Source organism: Juglans regia, chromosome 14, assembly GCF_001411555.2.
Source record: "Juglans regia cultivar Chandler chromosome 14, Walnut 2.0, whole genome shotgun sequence".
Lineage (NCBI taxonomy): Eukaryota > Viridiplantae > Streptophyta > Magnoliopsida > Fagales > Juglandaceae > Juglans > Juglans regia.
Genome location: NC_049914.1, coordinates 13,563,132 through 13,586,913, shown reverse-complemented (window position 1 = coordinate 13,586,913; position 23,782 = coordinate 13,563,132). Strand labels below are relative to the sequence as shown.

The following is a 23,782-nucleotide window of genomic DNA, read 5'->3' as shown; positions in this document are numbered from 1 at the left end:
GCCAAAGGCTTCCTTTTCCTTATCCCATCCGCGATTTGCCAGATCGACTCGTTCTAGCCCCGTCCCAGCTTTACCCAAATGTTTGGAGGCTTCTAATTTGCTATAGTATTATCTAGTGATGTGCCTTGCTAGAGTCAAACCCGAAGCAAGCTGACTTCACCAGTCGTGAGCTCCTCCTCACTCACAAGGTGCTACGGCAAAAAGGGAATGTTTGCAACTTCAGGGCGATGCACGCCCTCGTTAATTTGGAATCGCGATACCACAAGGTGAATGACTGGTCACCGAAGTTCTTTTTCGTATCTGGCCGTGGATGAGAGTTCCTAGTTGGTTAGGTGAACCGTGGCTGAAGAAAGAACCGCAACAGCGTCTTCTCGGAAGCCCTTCTTTTCAAGGAGAGCCTAAGGGTTTCTTTGCCTCCCCTCAATCATGTTCCTTCTGATGATAGGGTAAATGTTGCCTGGCCTCGGGGTCACTACTACCCGAAAGCGCCCCTTGGATCCTTCTTCATCGGGCAATGGGAAGAAATCGCACTTGTAGGAGGCTCGGGTTGATAGTGGGCCCCTTTCTAGAGCTCCAATTCTAAAGGGCGAGCGTCAGCATGAGAGAGTGATCTGTGTAGAGAAAGAGAGATCTGAGGGAGGAAGAGAATTGGGAGAGGGAAAGTGGAAAAATAGAGAGGGAATCTGTGGTGGCAGGTCACGTGGAGAAGAAAAGAGAGAGAGAGAGTCCAGGGATGGGAAACAGAAAAGGGAGGGAGAGACGTGAGGGTTAGGCGTGTTGGGTGAGAAAAGAAATCATAGGTGACGAGGGGAAGCGAGAAGTATTTTCAGTCAGAGTATGGGTGTGTAGAGCTTAGGCCTTGGTTTCTCTTGCACACCAGCAGACACATGGTGTTCTCTTCTAACGAATCCAACAGTGCAATTCTTTTTGTCTAAAAAAGATCCTAAGCACATAAAAAAATCCAAATAGTTTTGGGTTCTCTTTAAGAATCACAAATTGACTTAACTCTCTTAAATGGTGATTTCGACTAATAAAATCCATAATATTCATGTATTTCAGTAATCCAGAATTATTAGGAGTTTCTCCCAATATTGGACTACTAAAACCATCTAAATCACCCGCTAAACCTTAATCGGGCTAAAAATAAAATTTTGGGCCTACGAGCCTAACTATAATTCCAAGTCAACCTTAATAATTATAAATTCGTAGGCTCACCCAATGTTGCACATTAGAACTAATTTAGCCCAATAAAATTATCCATCATTCATCAAACCCACAACCCTTTCTAGCATCATCCTTAACCCCAGTTTTCAACACCCCACATGTGCCCTTATTACTTCCATCCCCAAGTGCCCCTCCACCACCTTGGCATCCCATGATCACGCGTTCCAGGAACTACATCACCAAATCCAAATACTAATATGATGGTTCTATCGACTACCCAATCCCTAAAGCCTAATATGCAACCTTTGAGACCTCTGCTATTAAACCAAAATGCTACTCCTTGATGGACACGTCACCTGAATGGCGTGATGCAATGAACAAGGATTTCAATGCCTTGTTGAAGAATGGAACTTGGACCTTGGTTTTTGCCGATGCCACCCACAATATTATTGGATCAAATGAGTATTTCGGATTAAATGAAAGGCAAATGGAGAAAAAGAATGGTATAAAGCTCGGATCACGTGAAGGGCTTCTAGTAATAATAAATGATAGATAACTCAAAATCCTACAATCCGACTATAAAATCGACTGTAAAACCGACTGAGATATGCACATTTCTTTCTATTGATGTTTCTAATGGTTGGCCGATTCAAAAAATAGATGTTTGAAATTCTTTTGAGCATGGCTTCTTTTCTGAAGAAGCATTTATGAGAACCTCCCAGTTAGGGGTGAAAACAATAAAACAAAAAAATATGTTGAACTAAGAACTGGTTTAGTCCACTTCGTAACCAGAACTAGTTTTTATGTTTTGAAAACCAGTTTGGACCGAACTGAACCGAAATATATATTTTTTAATTTTTATATTATATATAAAATATTATATATATATATATATCTATAATTTCTTATACTATATATATATTATTTTCTAATTAATATAACATAAAATTTTAATCTTATGATTCATATCTATTAAGCTTATAATATAAGAATAATATAACATTTAATATAACATAAATTAATCTTATAAATGTTAATTAAATATTTGATGTTATATGATATAAGATAAACTGAATCTTATAAAATTTCATATAACATATAAATTTTTATTTTTTAATTGAAGTATTTGTATTTTTAGGGGAAAAAAAAAGTGGAGTAGAAATTGGATTTTTCAATTTTCCAAATTAATAGTTTTCCATCCTTGAATCGAGATTGGAGTTGTACAATTCAAAAACTGAATCACACTTGTAAATCGAACTAAACCAAGTTGTTATCGAAACAATCGAAAGTTTTAGTTTGGGTGATAAATCAGTCTGTATCGATTGTTAGATTTTCAAAATCAATTTATATTGGTTCGGTTCTAAAATGTCTAAAACTGGACCTAACTAGACTGGTTACGCCCCTACTCCCAATTAGTCGGCCTTGGCTTCCATTGCTCTTGGTCTAACTCTTCTTTATTTATTCATATTCTATGTGGTTTGACCACAAATGTCTTTATGAAACCAGAGGTGTTGAGCGGGTGCCTGCATCCGGCTTGCTCGACCCCCTCATGAAATTGATGGGGCGCGCCCGCCTACACCAAGTAGGCAGGCGAGGACCAAGTATGCATTCTTATCCGCCCACTCACATACTTATATATATAATTTTTTATATTCAAAATATATATATATATATATATATATATATACACACACACATAAAACACGCATCGTCTTTTAGGATGTTTAAAACTCCCTAAATGGATTTGTTTTGCAACATTTTGCACTCACTAGATAAACAAAAAATCCTAGATTTTTCTCCACAATACCTAACATTTTCTCAACCTCATCTCTCTTCCCTTTCTCTCTATTTTGGCAAATTTCATCGTTGCCCTCCTCTTCTCCTTTCCTTCTTAATCTCTTCCTTCTTCCTTTTTTATTCTTCATGACCGGTCTGCTAAGACCATTGTTTAAGGCTTTGACAGTCTTTAGACTCGGATTTTTAATTGTTTGTTGGATCTGTGGTTTTTGTTTAGATCTATAATTTTTTATTAGGTTAGTGCGATTTTTTGCTGGATTGGGGTTAGAATGATGGCATTTATGGTTTGGATCTCAGTCTCCATCTCTATTTCACTCTTTGTCATTCTCTCGATCTCTGTCTCGGGTGGCCAGACTGCCAGTGGCCCAATCTATCCACTTAGGTAAGATGATGCCAGGTAATAGGGACGAAAAGAGGCCCCCTGCAGAGGCAAGTGCAGAGGTCGGGATGGTCGGTTACTCGCTGGCATAAGGCAGGTACGTAGTAGGTCTAGATCATGAACTTTCTAAATTGTTTCTATTTGGATATTCCAAAGCAGCAAATTGGTGGACATGAAACGAACGTTGTCAAAGTTTATAATACTATTCCGAGTAGTTCGATTGGGAAAGTCATCTATTTGAAAGAAAAGAAAAGTGCTGGAAGTGTGAGACTTGATGATAGCCGAAAACGACCTCTCTATCTTCCTATTGGTTCTAGTACCATGAAGGAGTTTTATAAATAGTACCATCTCAAGGGATGAGGTGCTAGAGAGTCATTGGTGCATGTATATACAATAGAGAACCGGTATGAATCACACTAGTATTATACCATCATTTTACAATTCAACAATAAAATAATATTTTTGTAATTCAAGCACACCAAAATCAAAGCAATAAGAAAAATTATTTGAAAAAAATAACATTTTATTACGTTGTGCAAAAATTATACAATTAGTTGTGTCCTTGCCATTTTTGTCGCTATTCTTTTTTTAAAGGAAATTTGTCATCATTCATTCATTAGAAAAACTTACATCTATGACCGGATAAATTTCTAAAATGTCTTCATATCAAATATAATATCATAAACCAAAATAATGCATATGGAGCTCCACCAGTCTACTATTTCCTTTTGTGTCTGGGTTGGTCTTCACTATTACTGATACTATCTACAGACAAACATCCAAGAGACAATACTATTTACCTAAACAAAGACTCAATCTCTATAGACAAACATCTTAGAGATAAACTCTTTTTTATTTTAATTAACAATAAGGAAACCAAAAAGGAAAGTAGTAAGATAGATGCGCAAAATGATGAATTAAAATTTAGACCAACTCCAGTAGATTTCGAAATTTGTGATTGCCTGTGAAGGCAACACACTTATATCTTTTTAGCCACAAAGGTCAGATCTGAATGGTTTGGTGGTGGAGAGTCCGGTGATCTGGCTCGTGTGTCTAGAAAAGCTGTCGAAAGGAGTGATACATGAGGACCACGCATATATGTGGGCAACGCGTGAGAACCATGGACGATGATTTTTGCAAAACCACCAATTTCCTCTGAACAATTTTTTACCTGGGAATTTGTTTGTGTCATGCGTGTTTCAGGAGTTACTAGAAAGCTGTAGATCTATCTTTTTCAGCCTTGAAGAAAGCAAAATAAAACTAGGTAAAATAAACCTTGATAGAAGGAGAGGGAGGAGGAGGAGGAAGCCAATGCCTCCACTCCCTCTGGTGTGATAACATTCACCATTCGATCAACAACATTCCTAATATGGAAACAGTTGATATGGAAAGGGGCATGATTGATATGGATGTCGAGTGTAGCAAAGAAATTGCAGGCTGATTTATCTCCCTCTCAATGACAGTCGTAGGACTGATTATAGTGCAGATTTTATTCCTTGTAATTTGCTATGTCTTACCTTGTATAGAATACACATTTGTCCATTACCATGTATAGATATAGCTTATACAGTTTCTGTATACAGTGTTTTAATATACATACAATACTACTCCCATAGTTGAAGGTGTGGTGAGATTTCTCAATCATCGACTTGTGTTATTTTTCTTCTTGGTGAAAATTAGATTTGGAGCCCTTAATGTTTTATGACAGATAGAGAGAGAGGGGGGAGGGGGGGTGGCGGGAAAGGAAGGAGGCGCCTAGGTTTTTTCTCCAATGGCAGCCTAGCTGACCAATGGTAGTAGTTGACCAATGGTTAAATTAAATTATAATATTTTATAGAATTATAATTTTTAATCTTGTATGGTTAATTTTTTGTTGCTATTCTTTGATAGAATGGTTAAGTTATAATCTTGTATTATGACAAAGGGTGCCTCTACGGCCACCAATGGGAGCTTTCACTAGTGTAATTTATGTGTTTGTTTTACCTTGTTTTTTAAATTTATTTTTTAATACTTTTAAATATTTTTAAAAAAAAAAAATTATAACATCATTAAAAATTATTTTCTTAATCATAAAATAAATAAATAAATCCCAGAGGAAGCCCCCAGCTGGGCTTCCAGCGGGAAGACTACTTTTTTCTTATAACAAATTGCACAGCTAGACTTTCATACATTATTAGTGTAGACAATTTTTAATTTTTGAGACAAAATAGCCCCTTATGATCTTTAGACCAAGCCCTCACATGAGTCGAAACGTTTTTCAAACCTCTCGAGATCAGGGTGGATGGATTTTCTATTTTCTGTTTTAAGCTAGCTAATTAAAGAGAGTTATTTATTTATGAATAAATATAGATAGAAGTCACTATTAGGTGCATTCATTTTATACACATGATGTGATATTATCTAGACCACACATCTTCTCAAGTGAGTGTGAGGAACAATCAACTAGAAGCAGCTACACACACTACAAGAAAAAAGGGTTTTACCAGCGATTTTTCTAGTGTTGCAATATAGAACGCCGCATTAGAGTGTTTATTGCGGCGATTTTTTAATCGCCGCTGAATTCCGTTGCGAAAACTGATGATTGAAGTTACTTATCGAGTTGCAGCGAAAATAGTCTTTTTAACAGCGATTTATTTCGCCGGCAAATGAAAAAACCTGTTGCAACGCTCGATTTCGCCGTAATATAGTAAGTGGCGCCATTCCCCTAAAGATATTTTGTTTTTCCCCCCCGATTTCTTTCCCCCTCCACTTCTCTCTATTCTTCCCCAATATTCCATCTCCAGCTTGCCTTTCCGAGAGATTTCATCTTCACCCACGTCCCCCGAACGATTTCATCTTCACTTTCGCCCGACCACCCAAAGCTTGCTCCTTTACCACATTTTCCTCCCGCGGAAGCTACGGTCGAGATAGTATCCTCGAAGCTGATTAGGAGCCGTGCGATTTCGTCTCTTTGAACCTGTGGGATTTGGGTCAGCTGCTTCCAACTGAGCTTGGTCGAGATTCAATTGAGGGATAGCATGGGTCCTTCTGTCACCACAGGTATGGCTGCAACTCAGTTGGAGTTTGGTAATGAATCGATTTTGCCGCGGGTTTCTTTACAAAATTAGGAGTTCTTTGTTGCTAGACTAATTTCTATCTGTGCAGTTGTGAAATGTACCAGTAATTAGGGTTTCTTTTCACGAATTTTGCGTTCAATATCTGCATTTTGTGTTTCACAGAACTCATGTCCGTGGCTCGAACATTGAATGACCCAGTAAAATATTGCTATTTTGCCAATACATCTTATACTAATTAGTTGTTACTAAATTATAGATAATCTCAAGTTTATAGTCCTACTTGTTTTGAGCTATGAACCTGTTCTCATAACAGAATGTACAGATATTAATCAATTAGTGTTTCGGTAATTAGTAGGAAATCTGTATTCTTCTGGGACTATTCCCTGGTGCAGTCACCAAGAGAGTGACATTAGAGTAAAATTTATTTGCATTGCATAATAATTTATTGGGACATCTCATGACAAAATAGTATTGAAGTGTGGCTGAGCCTAAAAGAAAATAGTGGTTTCAGAAACTTCATGTGATTTATGGTACATTTACATTTATATGAAAAACATGTGCTACGTTCTTTTTATGGAATTAATCGTGGGATATGATATATGAGTCTTATATTAGTATGGAACCATTACTATGTTATATTTGAAATGATAACGATACCAGAGGATACGTAAAATGTGTAAACCCTAAACATTTTTAGTAAATGGGAAGGATAATTATACCAAATAACATTGAGAAAGTGTAGATTTCAAATAGAGAAGAGTTTGTGGGAATGACAGCTATCCTTGAAGGGAAAGTTCCCTATGTAGATAAATTTTTTGAAGTGCTTCCCTACATAGTACATTAATTTACATTTAATACTATGATTTTAGTTTTCGTTTTTATTTTAATCTTATTTTTTATTTAATAAATGAGGCTCATATATTACACCCAGTTTAATCAATCATACTTATCGAGTCGTGGACTTACCTTCCACCTGTAAAATTTCTTATTTTACAGATATTAAAGAGGAGCATGCAAATAAAGAGGACATATAGGAGGGTTAGAATGAGAGCTAGGAAATACGTGTCATCTATAAAATTGGGGCATGACAAAAATGCCTTCCATAGAATCTAAAATCATCTTACTTAACACCTCATTAAGGTACTGAAAAAAAAAATGGTTCTAAGGTCAATCAAATTGCTTTGTCAAAATTGAGAATCAATATAGGTAAGCTAAAAAATATATCAATATGTATTTCTTAGGGTATTCCAAAATTAGTTTAGGATAATTTCGAAATAATTAGCCTATATATATACATGCCATGTACCATCAACATTCTAAGTCTGTTGTTTCCGATGCATTAAAGAATTTGCAATTTGGAGTTTTTTAGAAGAAGTTATGGCAAGTTTACAATAGGCCAGGTGCCTGAGATGGCAGAATGCTATGAAGTTTTATTATAGTTCATAAGTTTTATCATTTTTAAGGATAAGTGACAAGGCTTGAGGAAATTTTTCCTATTGCTATGATCCCCAAGCATGACCCTGTACGAATTTGGTTCTTTTTTGAGCAAGTTTCCAATTCTCATGAACTGATAAATGTTGTCTTGATAGACTGAACATATTCTCATTTTTCTGTGCTCTTGAAATTGGATTTGTGCTAGCTAGGGCCTTTTTTCTTTAATCCTCTTGGGCAAACTTTGCTGCCCAAATGTAGATAGAAAATGCCTCATTTACCCACAACAGACTTCATATACATCTTGTGTGCTAGAATGAGTTATTTTTACTGGTTTGAGTGCATGTAGTCCTAAAAAAAATACTAATGATCAAGAACAGGGATACCAAGTGCTTGTTAAGATGTTATTTAATAAATTACACTATATATATTTCTAGCATTTGAGATATATCGTTCAGTTACTTATCAAAAAAAAAGCATTTGAGATATATCTAATTATTTCTAAATTAATCAGACCTATCTCATTTGTCAGCCTTAATTAAGTTTTATCAGATAATGAGACACTTTAACTAGGATTTTTTATTATAACTTTGATTAGTTCTTTTGGGCCAATCTAAGAATCTTGCTCACATTATCATTGCGCTGGATTAACCCTTTTTTCTTCTAGTGTAAAAAAGTTTGATACTGAGTACTGAACTATATGATGATGAAGGGGCACTTTTTTTAACGGGGGGTACAAACTCCTAATTCTGTTTTCCAAAGTATAATGGCTTTGGAAGATTAATGGATTGGATATATTTGATGTTTTGGAAACATGATGCTGAAATTAATAATATATATGTTTTTCGGGAGCTTTACTGCCTACTGCTCAATAACCAAGAGCACAATTAAAAGAGATTTTTCTTGTCTGCTTCTCCCTTAGTGGCTTCAAACGTGTAATCTAAGTGTCTTTCGTCCCTTCATATCTGATCTGTAATGTTTTATTAGCGTCGACTGTACGTACTGTTAACAAAGTGAGAGAACCACAAAATCTGGAAATGAAAACGCAGCCGGTGAAAATTATTAGAAATAATTAATTTAATTTTTTTGTCCAGCTTATTTTAGCTTTTTAATTAGCTGATCATGATGAACGAGTATTGAGTCTGATCTTCTCTCACTTTTGTTACAAAGTGCATGCTATTGTGGTGGTTTGGAAATATTGGATTCAAACTTCAGTTTGAATCAAGTTAGAAAACATAATGAGACACTTTGACCTTGGAACTCCAATTATAACTTTGACTAGTTCTTTTGGTATAACTAAGAAGCTCGCTCTTTTTCATGACTGAAGCAATCAGATTTTTCTTAAAATTAGAAATACATTATCTTGTCGAGAGTTTGATAAGTTGCTTACAATGACTTCTTTTTTGGAGAGAAATATCACCACAACAGATTTTTTCTTCCATTTGGGTATATGTATCAATTATATAGTACTCCCTAAATATTAATCAAGTCCATTCTGAAATATTAATTGAGCAATTATGTATCATTCCAATATGATCATGCTATTGGAGTATTTTTTTTCTTATTATTACTGTTTGTTTTCATGTTAGCCCCATTGTTTATGCATGATCTCTTACATGCATGATGATTGTTAGTCCACAGCCCTCTCATTTCTTTGTGTAGAAAGCTCATAATTCAATATTTTCCCCCGAATTACTTTCATATCGTTTCGAGTTAATTTATTTTCTGTTTTCCCTCAATTATCGCAAATTTCTTTTGAGATTCATGATATACTAAGGGATAATATTGGGGATTATCTTGCAACATATATGGTGCTGGTATATATGGATTAAATGATCGAAATGCATGAAATATAATCACTATTGAATATATGGATTCTGTTTTCACGTTAATATTCTACTCCATCTAACTTCACATGATGAGTACTTGTGTAATACACATGTACATGATTAATTAAAAAATTCAGTAATTAACCCTCTAAATGATTGGAAATCATCCTCCTAATTAATTAGTACTAATGAAAAACAAATATTCAATTCATGAATTAATATATATATATATATATATATTAATATTTGGTTCTACCCATATTCTGTTTAGATATTACTTAATAGACTGATTTTTGGTTCTTGACATCATGATCATGGACGAAAACCTTGTCAGTTTGGACTGGTATTTGTCCCATTTTCAGTAACATATATATAGAGACAAAGAGCCACTAGATTCCTTCCACGTAACAGCCACCATCCGAACCACTATATACTTGGGACCCACGTACAACTAGCGTTACTGTGTCCAATCCAGCATCATTTTGCTGGACATCTTCAGTACTCCAAAGAGTTCTCTCTCCCCTCTCTCTTGGTACATAGGGTGATCCAATTAATAATCATTTGGATGTGATTCCCTAACTTTGTCACCGACTTATAAGACTAGTTAGTCATGTTATTCATGAAATATTAAATCATGATTACATCTTCAAGCTTTTTTGTGTAGTTCATCTCATTATATAGGCTTGGTAGACCCCCCCATATATGTTGGGTTCATATCAGCTCACTCAATTATAGAGTCTATATTCATATATATATATATATATAGACTTTATATATATATGGACATTGGTCCTATGCTCAATTGGTAAGAGAGCAGATTAATTTAAGGATATTTTCATGTTTATATGGCCCCCATATTTTAATTATAATTTATTCAGTATTATCATTTATTTTTTTGGCTTCCTTTTTCTCCCCTACAACCAATCATTAGGAGGTAATGATTGATCGATGTTGGGAAATGGATATGGCAATTTCTGGTTTCCTTGATTTTTGGTGTAGAAGAGGGAAAAGATAGACACGTAAGATAAATTGTATATCTATTTCTTTCCCGATCTTCAAATTTAGATAAAAACAATAAAAGATCTTGATATGTATCATGTACTCGATTAGCTAGGTGCTTGTGAAATATATAGGTGTTGCTAGTTGGTTTTGGTGTGTGTACTCTGTGTGATGCTGCTAATTTTGGGACCCTGATCTGCTGCTGGATATCTTGATCATGTGTATATTTCTGTTGCCTAATAGAGTACGTAACAAAAAGGTCTCGTCATACTATTTAATTTCCATTTATAATATTGTGCTGACCAAACGCGTACAGTCATAAAAATGCAATTATAAATGTCTTCTGTTGAGCATATAAATTCCAGCTTTAGACTTTGCAGTACCGAATCTACCGATAGTGTCAACATAGCAACTTTCTTTTTTTCATTGAATTCCAAAAATAAAGTTGAATCTTATATTTGGTAAGGTGTAGTCATGTCATTCAACCTGGACTACTACTGGCCACTTAATTAGAACATCCTCATTGGTTTGGATAAAATCTAACTTCAACTAAATTTAGCTAACAAGACATTTAAAACTACCCCACATTGAATTAAGCATGTGGGGATAAATTTAAATAGAACTAATTTCAGTAACTCACTAAATTTTTTTTCGTATAGTAACTTAGCCAAACACTATATATTCATTTCTCACTCCTCTCACCAAATATGTATGTGCTTTTTGTAATTAAGAAAATACCTTTAAATTATTATTATTAAATATAATATGTGATAAAAAACTATTGTTTGTTTGCTTAGGGGAACTCAACCCAATTGTTGCTTCCATCCATTTATCTTTCATGTACAAAACCCGACGGCCTTTATTGGACAGCAAACATGCAATAAAGAATGTATGCTCTAGTTATTTGTGTAGTATGCTTGGAATAAGGACTTTTAAAGTTTGGCTTAGTGCTAAGTATGGATAGACGTTAGGGTTTGATGTTGTGCTTGTTAGTTGATTTTCCCTAAGTTGACATGATGTAAGGAACGTGCTTTCTAGTTGAAATTAGAGCGTTGGTTTATGCATTGTAGCTTGTGATTAAAATCATTACTCCTATATTTGTTTGCTTTTATTTGTATATTTTCCTTTTGTTTTGTGATTTCGTTTGTGTTAGGCTCTTATATTAAGATTTAATCTGACACTTTATGTTGCATTTTTGGGTGCAGATTGTAGGACGGATGTGCTGTCATTTTGATTGAAAAGCACTTGGTTGAGCCCGACTCTCAGTTATTGGTGAGCCATTTCACCCAGGGGTGAGCTGAAACAATTTGTATTGAGGATTGAAGGTAACGAATACCCATACACGTCCGTAATTCCTTCTTCCTTTCATTTCATGAATTCTCAAAATATAGATGGATGTTTTGCTGTGAGTGTTATTATATATGCTAGACATAGCTTTGATTGGTTAATATATATGGTTTATTATTAGATAATCCATCTAATCATAAACCATATACTACTTTCACAATTTCACATGCTGTTTGTTCTTTGTACTTTGGGTGATGTTGTTTGCCGGTAAAGGTATTTTTCCTTGTATGGCTAATTAATTAATTTGAATTTGAGTTAGAGTCGTCAGTGCTATGATTTATATAAATTTACTTAACTTAATAACACAGCTCATAGATATAAAACAACAACAAAGTACTCAAGGGCTTTCCCTTAAGCAAGACCATGCAAAAGATGTCAATCAAAAGTCATTCTGCATGCAAACCAAAAAACAATTATTACCAAGTCAGAAACTCAATTCAGTTAAGTACTGCTTAATGCATCTATATTTTAATCCTTGGATTAAACAATGTATTTTCTTAGATTATATATATTGGACAAGTATTATAAGGAGTTGCCTAAAACAGTATTATCATATATAAGGTAGATAAGCAGGTTCTGCCGACCAAATTAAAAAAATTGGTCAGTGTGATGGCCTCACAAACGAACATTCAGATACTCAACCGATTGGAATTGTAATTTCCATAGATGAAAACATAAATCCGAACTCACCCACCTCAAAGAATGAAATGGAAATTTTCAACAACATAATAAAGCGTGAGCTTCTGATTCAAGAAGTGTAAATTTTTTTTAATAATACAAGTAAATAGGCATTGCCCAAGTACATATGCTCTTTAAATAAACTATATTACACTAACCTTTGGTATGCAATACCAAAACAGTGCCACACATATATGCTCTTTAAATAAGCTGGCAACCTCTATAACATCCTTCACAGTCTGACATGATGAGTTTCCTGAATTCCACGTGAAGGTTACTCCCATTAGTGCCACGCTCTAAAAGACTAGTGTCTCAACCACCTTCTACTATGCTTTTTATGGAGTGAACTAGGTGCCTCCAATTCTCTTCTTCAAACAACTTCTTATTCATTCTTCTAAACGTGAATGCGCACTATGGTGAGTTTTTCATCGAACTTAGTTGTAGAGGTTGCCATGCTTAACTAACTTTCTTCCCCTCCCATATCGTGCTTCAGATGGACAAAAGTTGGATGAATGATCCCGATAGGCTTGTATCATCTGCATACGCCGAAGGCGTTAAATATTTCCTCGCACAAGCACGAAACCATGCAAGTGGAAGGGATCGCATCCGGTGTCCATGTCGTGCATGCCTTAACAATCTGTGGCTGCCTATATTTGAGGTGGAAACTCATTTGTTTATGAAAGGGATCAACCCAAATTACACGCAGTGGATATTTCATGGGGAGGAGGAAACAACATGGAACGTGAGTGATGAAGATATTGATGATGATATCAACCCCAAGATATACAGAATGAGGTTAGTATCATTTGGATCATTTGGAGTTATCCACCATAAAATGTACTTGTACAAGTGAAGTGTTAAATATATTTCTAGCAACTTTGTTTTCCGAACCCGATGAATAATTCATTGATAGTTTTATACATAATTCCTTTTTTTTTTATATATATTTGAATCACAGAAGGCTGACATTCTGAGAAGCTTCCTTGAGATGAAGGAGAAGGAATTACTTGTTTTGGAAGAGAAGCATAAGGCTAGAGAGAGAGAGTAAGTTCCGACACCTTTTCCCTGCTCTGTAAAAGTTTACTTACAACTTGTGTTTTATTTTTTTCCCGTGTAAAATGACATTGGGATTCTACAATTATGTATGTAGTTTAACTAGCTTTGTCGCTTTGGAAATTCTAGTAAATATGACTACTTTTGCACTGATCTCTCTCTCTCTCTCTCTCTCATTGAGCTGACCATTTGTGTAATAACATAATGGAATCTGTATAGCTTAAAAGGCTTTGAGGGTTGGACCACATTGTGGTGTATTGATCCTATGGTTTGGGTATATAGAGAATTATTGGATTATAATAAAGTTGATTGGAAACGCAATCATGGTAATCTATAATTTTATGTACAATTTGTTATGGTTTGCTAAGTAGGAGTGTTACTATGTAATTTGTAAGGCGTTGCAATTTCCCTTTAATATTTCTCACATTAATGCATATTCTACTATTTTTCATTTTTAAGAGGAAGGGGGTGCCATTGGGCAACTGATTGACAAATAATCATGAAGTTTCTCATTAAACTTCAGTTGTCATGTGTAGCAGTGGCTTTCCTTGTTATGTCAAAAGCTTCAAAGGGGATGGTTGCTAGAGCTGAACACCATGCAGGTATTAATATGTACTTTGGTTTCTATACACAACAAGTAATGGATTAAATTATCGTCTGATGATGATTTTCTCCCTTCTGCTTCCCAAACATCCAACTCATTTGGAAGAAAATGTGAGGAGGTCGTAGGGAATGGATCAGTTGAGCCTATGAAGTATACTACCGCTCTTTATTTAGCAACAACATAGGAGCTGGACTTTCAGATTTTCTGGCAAGAAAGATTGGAGGCATTGCTGCAGCAGGGCACTATCAACCCTTTCAGATGGAATTTGATGAGGTATGTTGGGTTCTACTTCCTTTCTTGTAGTGATATATTATTGTGTTCTGCATGCTTAGCATCGGATGCAGAAAGTTGGGCTGGAAAACTACTGCTTTTGTTGAATCGACGTGATGAATATGTCATTTTGTTGATTGATGTTGTGCTTGTTAGTTTTTTCAGTCAATTTTTGGATTTTTGTTGTAATGCTCAGTTCTAAAAGTTTCCTTCGGCCTTCTCTATCATATAATAAAGAGCGAATGAATTAATAGATTTTCCATAGAGTTTCGATGCCTTTAAGTTGTTTTTCTTTCCAGGTCTATTGACCTTGTTATGGTACATATGTGAGTGTTGAGTTGCACAATTTTAAAGTAAAAGGGTTGATACATGATCAGGTTTAATCTATATACTTGAACTTTTAGGCTTAAGTATGTGTCTGCACATGTATCTTTTCCTTCAACTACCGCACAATATTACCTGTTTAAGGACTAATTAATATTCTTAATTTAATTGAGTTAAATTCCTAATTAAAAATCTATTTTACTTCAAGAGAAATTTACTTTTAGTGGCTAAGACATGGTTTTCTAATTGAGCATACACATCTGGCTCGTGCCCAGACTCTTGTAGCTGCTCAAATATCTCTTCCACTTTCTCACAAAGTCCTTCCCTAGCAAATGCATTTACCAAAGCAATATATGTGCAGATATTAGGTTTAATTATCAGATTGATTGAATGCATGGTCAATATCAGCTCATATATATATATATATATATATATATATATAAGCTAGCAGGTATGATCTATAATATCATATAAAGATATACAGAATGATATATATTATTAATCATTTTGCATCTAATTACATTGATTTGAGACCTCACATGCATACAGTACTACCCCGAACTTCCCTAAAACTCTCATCACGAGTAGTAGTAGTAGTAGTAGTACTGGTACTAGTGCTGCTAGCTGCTGCTCATGTCGAACACTTTACATGATCATATATATGATCACAGGCTCACAGCATATTTTTATATTATAATAAAAATGAACATAATGATGATAACACTACTAATTAATTATGAAATGCAACATGCATTGGGATTCTCATCGATGAAGAGCTGAGGGGGTGGGATTCGTTCCATCACATAGACTGGCTCGTAATAGTACATCATTCTCTTCATACCCTCCTCATGATCAATGACGTATATATATAGTACCTCTCATTTTGAGTATCTTCCTCTTAAGTTGTTCAGCACAGGCCTCACAGTATTTTAATAACAATGAGTTCCACTGTTATTAATCCAGAAACCTAGAGCACAAAACCACATACATGCATGCGAGTTAAGAATATTGGCAAAAAAGTGAGAACTTTATTTGTTTTTTTCTTTTAACTTCTTTCTTCAGTTCTAAGTAAAGATACTGCATTAGACCTGGGAAGCTCCAACTTCTGGGATGGGTTCACCCTCAGATGCTGGCAATGGGGATAGGACTTTGGTTCTTCTTTTTGGGAGTTTCATGATTTTCATGCACACAGCTTGAGGCTCCACTATTCCCTTTATGGTCACTTATTTCTTTTTAGCCATGTCTACCTCAACCCCCTCCACTCCTGATACCATCCATAAACAGGATTAAATATACAAATAAAATTTGGGGGGGGGTGGAGAAAGAGAGAGAGAGAGAGAGAGGAACCTCTAATTCCCATTATAAAGTCTCAATCTTCTTGGCACATCCAACACAATGCAAGTCCACGTACAAGACAAAAAATTTAGATGGTGATTTTGGCTCTTCCTTCTCCTAGGGCTTCTCTTGATCCTTCTTCTCCTCTGTTTTCTGATCTTCTTCTCCTATGGCTGAGCCTCTGCCTTAGCTTGTTCCTACCATATACAAATAACAAACAATCAACCAATATTAGGACAAATTAAATGCAGCCCGAAAATAGTCAAAACGCATGGGAATGAATTAGAAACACTTGAAAAATACAAAAATATCACCTGTTTAGCTTCTTCCCCCATATCTCTCAATCAAGAATGAGATATCAAACTCAAGTTGTTTAAAATATAGGGAAGAATTTGAAGGACGAGAAAGCTGGAAAGGAGAAGGAGGGAGAGGATCAGGGTAACAATGAAATGAGAGTGATTATATCTATATATATAGATATATAGATATATAGATATATATGCAGATCAAGGCAAAAGCATATATATATATATAAAAGACTTTATATATCTATATATATATAGATATATAGGATCTTATTTTTGTTCCTGGTTTCTTTCCCTGTCCAAAACTGGATGTGTTGCTTAGATATTGTAAATCTAACCCACTTATAAAAAAAATATTCCAATCCAGCCCCTTTTTTTGTCAAGTCTGGAATCCTGATCCTCCACATGTTTTGAGGTGTCAAACATAAGTCTGGAGTGGATAGTGGATAGTGGATACTCCACTCATTTTGTCGAACATATTGATAAAAGCTATCTTCTACTTGCTTCTCGAGCAGGTCTTATCCAACATCATACTACTTATTTTGAAAAATTTATAGGCGTAATGCTCATGATTTTTTATATATTCTTACCATTTGTACAGATGGACAATAGAGGAACTGCTCGACGTGGGCTTAATGAAGGCTCTTTAAAATACAAGGCTGGCCAGATTTATGCTGATGATGAGCTGACTGGAGCCGCGCCCCACATTTAAACGAGGGCTTGCTAAAGTTGGCCATATTGGGTTGTATGGGTGGAGTTATGGTGGATATCTTTGAGCTATGACCTTGGCCAGGTTTCCTAATGTCTTCTGTTGTGCTGTGTCTGGTGCCCATGTAACGGGCTGATTGTGATGCTTATTTATTATTAAGGATAAAAGCTCAGTTTGTATATGAGAATACATTAATACACCACCCCATTGTAATATATATGAGTTTGGATTTTATTGATGGGCTTGGAAATGAAGATTATGTGTTTATTTTGCATGTTAAATTGATTAGCAACTTGAATGAATGAGTTTGGATTATGAATGGTGCATTTAGGAACAACTAAAAACCAGGCTTAGAAAGAAAATAAAGCCCAGGAAAATTAAACACGAATTGAGGTTTAGCGGCGAATTAAGTGCATCTTGCGGCGAATTTTTACTCGCCGCTATAGACCACCCCATTGTACGCTTAAATTCACCTAAACCAGCGATGTACAAATCGCTACTAAATTTCAATACCGGCGACTAAATATTCACCGCAAATACCTTTATGTAGCAGAACGTATATTACGGCGATCTTGGAAACTCGCTGCCTTTAATTATATGGCGGCGATTTAATATATCGCCGCCATATAATTACCTGTTTGAAAACCAATTCGCAGCGAGTGAAACATCGCCGTATAATAGTATATAGCAGCGATATAGTATTCGCTGCTATATACTATGAATAATATGGCGGCGATATATAAATCGCCGATATATTGATCTAGCAGCGATAATTAATCGCTGCATTATGAAAAAATACGGCGATTTTCCTATTGCGACGATTTTGTGGAGTGGATGGCAAATATATTTGGCAGCGATATTTGTCATTTATAGCGGCGCGTAGTAAACGCTGCTAATAATCTATCGCAGCGTTTAATGGCAGAATCCTATTTTGAATTAGCGGCGATTAATTTGTGATCAGCAGCGAAAAAAAAATCGCCGGGATATTAATATATGGCAGCGAGTTTTGATATCCGTTGCAGTAGATCTAAAGTGGTGCGTTAATACCGGCGAAGTTCCAGCGATTAAAAAATCGCTGGAATATATATACCCCAGCGAGTTGTTGTGTTTTTCCAGCGATTATGTATCGCTGGCAAAATCGTTGAACCTTGTAGTGACAGTAAGTGCAAAATGTACACTGCTATAATAGCTTCTCTCTAACATTACTCTTTATTTATTTCTCGTGTGGCTTTAGGGTCTACTGCTCCCTCGTTTCCATGGGGCTCTGCCACTTTCTCAAACACAGGCGACGACGGGCCGACATTAACGAACAACAAAAGGAAGAAATTAATCGTAGTCCATAACATTTGCAAAGAGAGAAATTTGATGCAAGGTCAAAAGGAGTACTAGCGAAGGAAAAAAATCTGCAAGGATGAACAGAAATTAATTAATTGTAGTACCAGATCTCTCAAGATAATAATTTTTTCTAATTATTTTATAATTTGGAACGGAGAGTATGAATTTATTATGAATTACATACGTTTTATTTTATCAATTTATTTTTTTTTAAATAAAATAAACATACAATGGCGAAGTACTGTAAATTTAGATTAATAGTAAATCGTTTCTTTGGAAAGTGATTTTTGACGTGCCAGAAATAAACCAAAAAAACTGAGCCTACCGCTGTATGCCGCATATAGCCAAGTACAAGAAAATGAACTCTTGTGACCCTAAAAACATTCATTGCACAAAATAAACGCTTCAATTTTTTTCTCAGCTACTCAATAAAATATATTCAAGTTCAAATCGGTTTCGCGGATCATTATAATTAATTTTGATCAGATCAGTCAAAATAATAATGATCATTTCTATTTTATCCGAATTAAATACTAAATGCATGCTTTGATTTTGTCAATTTAATTTTTTTTACTCATTGTTTTTTGCTAAATCAAAGGTCTATATATGCATGCTTTCATCCTAAACATATGGGTACAACATTTATCGAAAATGTGATTTGACGAGCTAGAAATAAACCAAACTATTTAGATTAATAGTGTTTGTTATATTCATAAAGAGATCTCATAGAATAAAATTATAATTTAATTTAATTTTATGTGATATATTATATCTAATTTATAATAAAAATAATTGTATGATCTTATATATAATATTAAATTATGTTAATTTATAAATTTTTTTTTAAAAAATTTTTTTATAATTAAAATATTTCTAAGCTTAACCTAGGTACTATATATAATATATTATATAGCTACGAAAAAATTACTCTTCCTACCCTACAAATTAGAAAAGATGCATTGCGCAAAAAAGGCTTCAGTTTCTTCTATCAGCCACTCATTAAAATTTTTTATTCAACTTAGAAATTTGGGAGCACGGTGAAAATTTGAAATGGACCTTATTTTGCCAACTCATCCATGCATGCACAAAGACTTTCAAATTATAACCTAACCGCGTACGTACATGCATGTACGGTGTACACGCGAAACGTGGAACTGCATGCATATAACACGCGTTTTAAGAAATGAGTTCCACGTCCTTTATTTTGTGCGCAAACATGACATTTTCAGAGCTGCTGCATATATGCAGTTATGCATCAGTCTATATTATTTATATATTATATATTTAATTTTCTTTTTTTAAATTTAATATACTAAATGTGTTGAATATGTATAAATAATAAGTGATGTAAATATTTTTCCTATGCAGATCCCACGTGACAGTATTTAAGCCGCGTCAGAAACTGAACAGTCGACACTCACCTACCCAGCGTCTATCGAGTCCATACCATTTCACAGATTTTCCTGGCCAACGTCCTTGCAAACTTCTTCAGCAATCCAACGCCTCTGCAAACTTCTTCAACAACCCAACGTCAGGTACCTCTCTCTCTCTGAGGCATTTTTTTCCAACTTTTCCACCCATTCTCCGGTTTGCCGTTTCTTTTTTTTTTTTTTTCCTGTTTGTAGGGATCGCCGACGTCATCCCTAACGTTGTCGCCGGAAGTTACATTCCTGACGTTGGGAAATATTGGCAACGAAGGTGAGAAACTTCAGAAAATTAGACGAAAATAAAGGTGTTTTTTTTTACCCAGTTTATTTAGTTTATTTACTTAACCCAATATTCTTGCTTTATTGGTTGATGGTTGTCTCTGTGTTCTTGCTTTATTTGGAGGAGAGAGAGGCAGAGGGATGGGCGGTGGGTTGTTGGCGACGGCGACGGCGACAGCGACTGCAACGGGTTGTGGGTTGGAAGAGAAAGGGAGGAGGCCGGAGATAGGAAGGGAGAGCAGCGGGGGGGTGCGATTCTCACAAGTTCTGGGCGACGGCAACGGCGACGATGGCTGGAAAAGAAAGGGAGGAGGGAGATGGGAAGGAGAGCAGCGGAGGAAGAAAAAAAATTAAAACTATCGGGGGAAGGAAGAGAGAGAGAGCAAGGGAGGGGGGATCAAAGTGAAAAAATAAATAAAAATTGACTTGCCACGTCAGTATATGGGATTCGGAATTAGCTTGTTTAGATTCGCAAGTCATCACAGCTCATCTCAACTCATCTCACTAGTATTCATTACTATTCAGCAACTTTAACTCACAAATCTCACTACTATTTACAACTCATCTCATTACTATTCACAATTCATCTCAACTCATCTCAGCTCATCTTAAGTCATCTCAAGTAATTTTCGAATCCAAACATCTCCTTAGTATTTTCTTTTCTATTTATCTAGAAAAATATTATTTTCTCCAGTTAAGTTGATTCTCATTTTGAGATTTTATGTTTTTTAATTTTTTTAATTTTTTAGTTAAAGAATTGATTATTAATATATTGATATTTTTTTTTAATTTTTAAAAATATATTAAAATAATAAAAAATATATGAATAAAAAAATTAAAAACAAATAAAGTGAATTTAACCTAATTAACCGTAACTTGCAGCAGAATGTGATAAAGTAGCACCGCTCTTATCTAATAGTACTTCTCAGCACTCCTACTTCCAATAGAGAAATTCTATGGACAACCGCGTGCGTCCCCGCCGCGGCCCCGTGGCTGATGTGGCATACGGCCATGTCAGTTGCCTTATTAAAAAAAAAAAAACCAAAGAATGGAAACAAAATGCAAAGCGGGAAATGAAAATAAACGTCGTCAGCTTCGTCTTCAAGCTACAAAATCCCAAGCTTTGTCTTCAACTCGTCTTGGCCCAAAGATCGTCTTCTCCCTAGCTTCATTGAGTTCCAGAGTAAAAAAAAAAAAAAAAAGAACGGAAACAAAATGCAAAGCAGGAAATGAAAATAAACACCGTCAGCTTCGTCCTCGAGCTGCAGAATCCCAAGCTTCGTCTTTGAGCTGCAGAATCCCAAGCTTCGTCTTCGACTCGTCTTGGCCCAAAGATCGTCTTCTCCCTAGCCTCATCGAGTTCCTGAGTTTGTCTTCTGAGTTCAGTTCTATTCTGTGTGGGAATGGGTGGGAGCGAAACAATCACTCTCCCGTCCACCTCTCTCTCTTCGTCACATATTTTTCTCTCTGATCGCTCAACACAAAACCCAAAAGGAAAATTCGAAACACCCATAAAGAGATTTTTTTTATGGGTGTCCGAACCCTGATTCTTCTCGGTGTAGTACTTGTTTGTTTTCTCGTGTTGATTCAGGCGCTTCTATTCAAAACTGGGTTGATTTCTGTCATGAAGAAATAGTGGAGATGGATCAAAGATTGCTTTCATGTTCACCAGTTCCTCAAAGTCCCCAAATTCAATGAAAGTATGCAAGAGAATCAGTTTTATCGAAGAGTTTCCTTCTACCTTAACTCCTTGTCTAGTCTCGAAGACTCTAATTTCCCCAACATTATCACTGGCAAGAAGCCTAATGACATCGTTCTCTGCCTCGACCCCAACCAGACCGTCAAGGACAACTTTCTTGAGGTCGTATTAACATGGACCAACGCTGACAAGATGCTACGAAACGATTACGGAAGCTTCGTACTGAAGGTTCGAAAGACGGACAAGTGCATAATGCTCCGACCGTATCTCCAGCATATCCACTCTGTGGCTGATGAAATTGAGCTGAGAAAACAACGAGACCTGAAGCTGTACATGAATATCAAGCGCGGTGAGGATGACGACGATCATCACCATCAATCATTGCAGCGGGGGTGGTGACGGAAGGTGGAGATCTGCTCCCTTTACGCACCCTTCCACCTTTGATACCATCGCCATGGAAGACGACCTCAAATACAAGGTGAAGTCTGATCTCGAATCCTTTGTCAAATACAAACAGTATTATCACCGTCTTGGCTGCGTTTCGAAGACTCTGGTTTCTTACGTTGAAATCGACGGGTGTGAGCTTGTCGAGAGTATTGAACTTCATGGATGGGATATTAAACTCGTGCTGCTCTGAAGAGAAAGTGATGGTTTTCACGATGATGACAGCAAGGATCGCGTTGAAGGAGATTTGGGGGGAAGAAGGAATCAGAGGAGGGAATGAAGGGGACTTAGAGATGGGGAAAGAAATTGAAGGCGGGGAGGGAAATCAAATGGGAAAGGGGAACGAAGGAAAACGAAAAATAAACAAAACGGCATTGTTTTTACCTGCCACGTGGGAGCCGGTTCCGCAGCGGAGACGCAAGGACGGTTGTCCATAGAATTTCTCAACTATGGCTTCTTGCTTTGGCTTCTAAAAAACAGGCGGGGCTTGCTTTCCAACATCATCTGGTTTGTCAAATTAGGAATGAAGCATTGTCGAGTTTTGATGAATTGATTTGTATTTTTAAGGTGCCAGCTTAATTTGGTTGTTTCTTAAAGCAATTTCATGAGTAGTATTGTTTATGATGTTATTATTATTTAATGAATGAGAAATCCTTATTGAATCGATGATCTAGTACCGATATGGTTTGACCAAATGCTTTCCTTTTTTTTCTTCTTAGTTATTAAGAAAGTGAATATTATTTAATTTATGTATTTTTTATAAAAAAAATATTTAAGAATGTTAAAAAAATATTTGAAAGATAAAAAAAAAAAAAAAACTGAAAATGCACTGCATCGGCTCATCATCAGTTGGGACCATCGGTACCAGTAGCATTATCCTTAATGAAAATCTAATAACATTGTCACCAAGCTGAGGCCAATTTTATCACCAAACGTCCTGAGAATTCCTCATAATCTATATGAAACAATATATAATATGCATTAGAAAAAGAATGGTCTTTTTCATGTGATGCATTAATGGTGAAATGAAAATACTAATAATATTTTTATCACTTATTTTACTTTGAATCAAAATAAAGAAAAATATCACTTTGATAACTATTAAAGTATTTTTTTATCAAAACTTTGCGTAACCACCATCTATTTAAAACAGAGTTGTAAAAAAGAGAAATGTTATTAATTCAATGAAGGCCTCATTTTGGATAGTGAGATGAGATAATATGATTTGTGAATAATAATGAAATTGTTTGAATTAATATGTTTTATGGAATTTTAAGAAATAAAAGAGAAAAAGTTTAATAAAAATATTATAAAGTTA

At 35.5% G+C, this 23,782-nt stretch overlaps 2 pseudogenes; one reads left to right on the top strand and one right to left on the bottom strand.

Moving 5' to 3' along the window:
* Positions 1-15,665: 15,665 nt before the first annotated feature.
* Positions 15,666-16,721, bottom strand: LOC108990309 (annotated as a pseudogene).
* Positions 16,722-18,845: 2,124 nt separating this feature from the next.
* LOC108990300 lies at positions 18,846-22,901 on the top strand (annotated as a pseudogene).
* Positions 22,902-23,782: the final 881 nt, after the last annotated feature.